The sequence below is a fragment of the Salmo salar genome, chromosome 01 (genome assembly GCF_965601325.2).
Source record: "Salmo salar chromosome 01, fSalSal1, whole genome shotgun sequence".
Classification (NCBI taxonomy): Eukaryota; Metazoa; Chordata; class Actinopteri; order Salmoniformes; family Salmonidae; genus Salmo; species Salmo salar.
In genome coordinates, this window is record NC_138291.1 from 145,584,968 (window position 1) to 145,590,967 (window position 6,000).

Sequence of the window (6,000 nt, forward strand, 5' to 3'; positions counted from 1 at the left end):
ATGATATACAGTAGATCATACGTTAATGTACAGTATATATTCATCAACAAAACCAAACTGACTTTTACTTTTATATGACTTTTTCCTTTCAATGATTGGTTACAAGTATGATCGTCCCCAGGTCCAGAACAAACTGAAGGAAACGTACAGTACTATACAGAGCCATGAGTGCATGGAACTCCCTTCATCTTATACAGCGCAAGTGAACAGCAAACCTTTGCTTTATGGGGATCCTAATCAATCAAATAATTCACAAAAGATCCATGACTATCTATATTACTTTAATCAATCAGAACATGCCTGTAGTGTGGGGCTTGCTACAGTATGTCTATTAAAGTGTCACAAACTTCGTCGTCTGAAGAGGTGAAATCATCGGACCAATATGCAGCGGTTAGAATGCTCATCTTCCTTTTATTAGAAGGGGAAAAATACTCATACAAAACAAACGACGAAAACCAGTCCTGTAAGGTGCTCAGACTATACAAGGAAACAACCACCCACAAACACAAGTGAAAACACACACAACTAAATATGGCCTCCAATTAGAGGCAACGACAACCAGCTTCCTCTAATTGGAGGTCGTTCCAAAACCCCAACAAAGAAATAGAAAAACTAGATAAACACATAGAAATAGAAAACATAGAACATCAACCAAAACCCCCGAAACACACTAAACAAACACCCCCTGCCACGCCCTGACCAAACTACAATAACAAACAACCCCTTTTACTGGTCAGGACATGACATGAAGTGAATTCACTCTGGAGTGATTGAGAAAATGTTCCCAACCCTTCAGATAGACTCAGCTGCACAGTATTCCAAATGCTTTCGGGAAACGAGTTTTGGGGAGGGGAAACTCTTGTGAAACGTAAAGAATTTTCTACAAAAATATCTTATAGTATAATGGCCAATTAAAGGTCCATTGCAGTAAAAAAATTGATTTTTCTGTGTTTTATACACAGTGCCAGTCAAAAGTTTGGACACACCTACTCATTCAAGGGTTTTTCTTTATTTTTACTGTTTTCTACATTGTAGAATAATAGTGAAGACATCAAAACTATGAATGTAGTCTTTGCCTTGATGACAGCTTTGCAAACTCTTGGCATTCTCTCAACCAGCTTCACATGTGATGCTTTTCCAACAGTCTTGAAGGAGTACCCACATATGCTGAGCACTTATTGGCTGCTTTTCCTTCACTCTGCGGTCCAACTCATCCCAAACCATGTCAATTGGGTTGAGGTGGGGTGATTGTAGAGACCAGGTCATCTGATGCAGCACTCCATCACTCTCCTTCTTGGTCAAATAGCCCTTACACAGCCTGGAGGTGAGTTCGATCATTGTCCTGTTGAAAAACAACACGACAATGATAGTCCTACTAAGCTGGGATGGCGTACCGCTGAGGAATGCTGTGGTAGCCATGCTGGTTAAGTGTGCCTTGAATTCTAAATAAATCCTGACAGTGTCACCAGCAAAGCACCATCACACCTCCTCCTCCATGCTTCACGGTGGGAACCACACATGCGGAGATCATCCGTTCACCTATTCTGCATCTCACAAAGACACTGAGGTTTGAACCAATAATCTCTCATTTGGACTCATCAGCGCAAAGGACAGATTTCCACCGGTTGTTTTTCTTGGCCCAAGCAAGTCTCTTCTTATTATTGGTGTCCTTTAGTAGTGGTTTCTTTGCAGAAATTCAACCACGAAGGCCTGATACACACAGTCTCCTCTGAACCGTTGATGTTGAGATGTATCAGTTACTTGAAGCACTTATTTGGGCTGCAATTTCTGAGGCTGGTAACTCTAATGAACTTATCCTCTGCAGCAGAGGTAACTTTGGGTCTTCCTTTCCTTTGGCGGTCTTCATGAGAGCAAGTTTCATCATAGCGATTGATGGTTTTTCCGACTGCACTTGAACAAACTTTCAAAGTTCTTGAAATTTACCGAATTGACTGACCTTCATGTCTTAAAGTAATGATGGATTGTTGTTTCTCTTTTCTTATTTGAGCTCTTCTTGCCATAATATGGACTTGGTCTTTTACCAAATGGGCTACCTTCTGTATACTGTACCAGTCCTACCTTGTCACAACACATGTGATTGGTTCAAATGCATTAAGAAGGAAAACATTCCATAAATGTACTTTTAACTAGGCACACCTGTTAATTGAAATGCATTCCAGATGACTACCTCATCTGACATCAGCAGGCGGTAAATTGGTTAATAGACCAATAAGAAAGAGAGTTCCAGATCTCTGCCAATAACAGCTAGTTTTCAGTTTTCTCCTCCTCACTCAGACCACTCCCAGACAGTCTTAGCAAAATTCTTGCTTGAGAAATTGTTCTATGCTAAGAAGCTATTTAAAAATATATTGGCTTTGATGAAATGTAACAGTTCAGATTGCTGACATGCCTACATGACCCTTATTTTGATGTAAATTTGGTTAATAAGGAGTGTTATAATGATTAATATATACATTTAACATGATATGATGCAGTGATGGGAAACTGTGATGGGGTGGTGGCCACAAAAGAATTTGAACGTATCATGAGGGGCCGCAGTGGCTCGTGGGTCTGATTGGAGACAACGTAGAGAATCTAGACAATTATTCATCAAAGCATTACACCCACTGTCTAAGCCAACAGATACAACTATATAGAGATAAAGATGGATGCAATGTGAGATGTACGCATTCTATTTAAAAAAAATATATATATATATATTATATATATATATATATATATTGTGGCTACCTGGCTGCAACTCAATAATATGCAATTATTTTAAAACCTGCATTCAATATATCTGTTCCCAATATCTTTATGCCAATGGCCTCTTGGGCTCCAATAAAGTATGGGTTAATGAGAACTATTGTATTTTATTATCTTCTTGCCTGCTAGTAATTTTTATTCAATTAGGAGTAATTGTTTCCAGGCATCTTTTTTCATATTTGCTAAAAGGAGAACTGCAGGGTGAATGAAATAAAGGTTTAGACATTAATTCAATGTGGAATCTTGTTCTAATAAAATACTAGTGTACTCTTGCTATACTTCTTTTACTACCACTTCTATTATAACTACAACAACAACTTACTACACAACATAATGATAACCAGTGTAATAATCTCATTAATATCAACAACAAATTATTTTGGCAAAAAAACACTTGATCAAACACTTTTTATAGTAAAGATAAGAATGATAGCAATTAATAATAGTAAATCACAAATTAACTTATCCTACAACTCTTAGGCTACCTTGCTTATGAGGTAAAAATGAAATTCGTAATTATAAAAAATTAAGGAAACTAATATATTTGATCAAAGGCATCGTACCTCAAGTGCTGATGAGCAAAAGGAGAAGTGAACTCCTTGAAAGACTGAGAACCTCCGTCAAGTGCGCTCTCGACACATTCATATCCTTCCTGAATAGTGGTGAGTACATAGCACGTTGCGGAGCCACTGCTGCTGATATGGAAAGAGAGAGAGAGAGAGAGAGAGAGACAGAGAGAGAGAGAGAGAGAGTGAGAGAGAGAGAGAGAGAGAGAGAGAGAGAGTGAGAGAGAGAGAGTGAGAGAGAGAGAGAGAGAGAGAGAGAGAGAGAGAGAGAGAGTGAGAGAGGCGGTTATCTCCCAGTCGGGTGGAGATTTTATTTTCTCCAATGTCAGACTCTATTATACATTTTATTATCATTTTAGTAGCCCTACCTGTAATTGGCTGCCCATAGGCTATAAAATAATAGCCAGAAACAAAATGGGCATCCTGGTAATTCACCCGGTTACAGTGCTTGCAGGATGTGTTCTGAAGAAAACCAATTGATTGGTCAAGATTGATCTCTTCAAGTCCATTACTTACAGACACCACGTGGTCCTCCTGTGTCAGTCATACATGTGTAGGGTGACAGTTATTGTCCAAATTGTTCAGTTGGTTGGAGAATGCTCCTAGCAAATACAAGCTGTTACTGCAATGCTCAGGTGAAAGGGACACATTTGGATATAGGCACACACAATGTGCCTCAACAGTAAGTTACATGAATAAAGGTGTATTTGATCAACTATTCTATGGCAATATAATCCTGGCTCTCCTACTGTATTGTCACTCCAGGGATGGGATGAGGTTTAGGGCTCATAGAGGTTCCAAGGAAATGTTCTGCACTGGCATATTCATGAATTATTGGGAACATGCCTCCCATGTTTTCCATGAAGTACAATATAATCTAGATAGATTGGTAAGACTTTACAACAGGATAGAGGTTGAACTCCATTCACCTGTTTTAAAGCTAGAGTCCTTAATTGAAACAACAACAAAGCGGATACCCCACCTCTGTTTTGGTGAAAAGCTAGTTTTAACCATGTTTTAGTGGATGTTTACATTTACTTTGTTTACAAACACTGGAGTAAAACAATCTATATTTTGTGTTCTGGTGGGGGTACGACAGTTGAACTAAGCACATTAGGCATTTATAAGTTATATTCTTCAAGAATCAGCGGGTATACAGTATATCATACATTTGGATGTAGAAACGAAGGATTCTAGCTTTAAGTCTGCCCTGGTCTGCTCTACTAATCTGTTAAATTAAGACAAATTGCCTGCACGGGATGACTGTTTTGGGGCAGATTTAGGATCTTCATTTGAGCCAGTGTATTACAGCAGGAAAATAATCCTGCAGCAACAGGAAATTGTAATTTTTTTTATGTGGATTGTAATTCATCTACATTTTTGTAGGGGTTGATATGTTTTGATATGTTTTTCATCAGGGCAAAATTTCTAAATGAAAACCTCAAATACACTACAGGAAAATTCCCAGCAACAAAAGAGTGATCAAATGAAGATCCTACATCTGTAGATATGAAGACCAAAGCTGATGACCCTTTGGCTGGAGAGGATCTCTGTGAGCTGCAGACATATTTATGAATAATCGTCTCTTCACTGAGAACAGCCTACCTGTTTACTCAGTGCACTCAAGGATGTTGTTATTTCAGTGTTTTGTTTGTCTCTTTCTTTCAAAGATGTCTAGTTATCCATGTCTGTGTCTATTCAGACCTCTCCAACACACATCATGTCTTAAGAGCAGGTTGAGAGCATTAATACCGCTCTCAAACACAGCAGAGGACAATGGAACAGAACAGGAAACAAAACACTTACAATTCCTATTTCATTTGCTGGGTTAGGCTTGGGTGGGTTTTACCTTATATTATACCTTTCAGCATAATGATGAAGCCGGTCAGTATTACCCAAAGTGTAGGTAATGCCGTTTCCATTTCATTGGTCCTCCCTTATCAACTGATAACCCGTATTTCATGTTTCCATGGGTACCTATTTGTGTGCTGCCGAACTTTTGGGTTGTTACCAAGCCATGAACAGTCACTAAATGTCACACAGGGAAAAGTTAATCCACAGGAGGCTATCTCCTTTGAATCAATTGATCACTCAGGGGTGAGTTCGCCACAGGGTTTCTACCTGCACATGAATCTCTCTACCTTGAAGGGATTATTGTGCCGAGGTTAATAAACTCAGTGAGGTGCTGATGGTTTTCTCACAGCCCATTCTGTCCATTAATACCCATGTCTCAGAACCATATGGGGGAAAGTTATTCATTGATGGCGTGTGATCCATCAAATAAAAATGCTATTTCTATGGTGTAATAATAATACCACTCCCAGTATTTCTAGTGGATGCATCAGTAAGAAAGAGTCAAATAATGACGAGCTTAATGTCACGCCCTGAACATAGAGAGCCCTTGTTTCTCTATGGTGTAGTAGGTCAGGGCGTGACGAGGGGGTGTTCTAGTTTAACATTTCTATGTTGGTGTTTTGGTTTGGTTCCCAATTAGAGGCAGCTGGTAATCGTTGCCTCTAAATGGGGATCATATTTAAGTAACTATTTTTTCCACCTGTGTTTGTGGGATATTGTTTGTGTTTGTGCACCGCGTAGTCACGTTTCGTTTATTGATATATTTTGTTTTGCTATGTTTCACTTTGGAATAAAGATGTGGAACTCTACA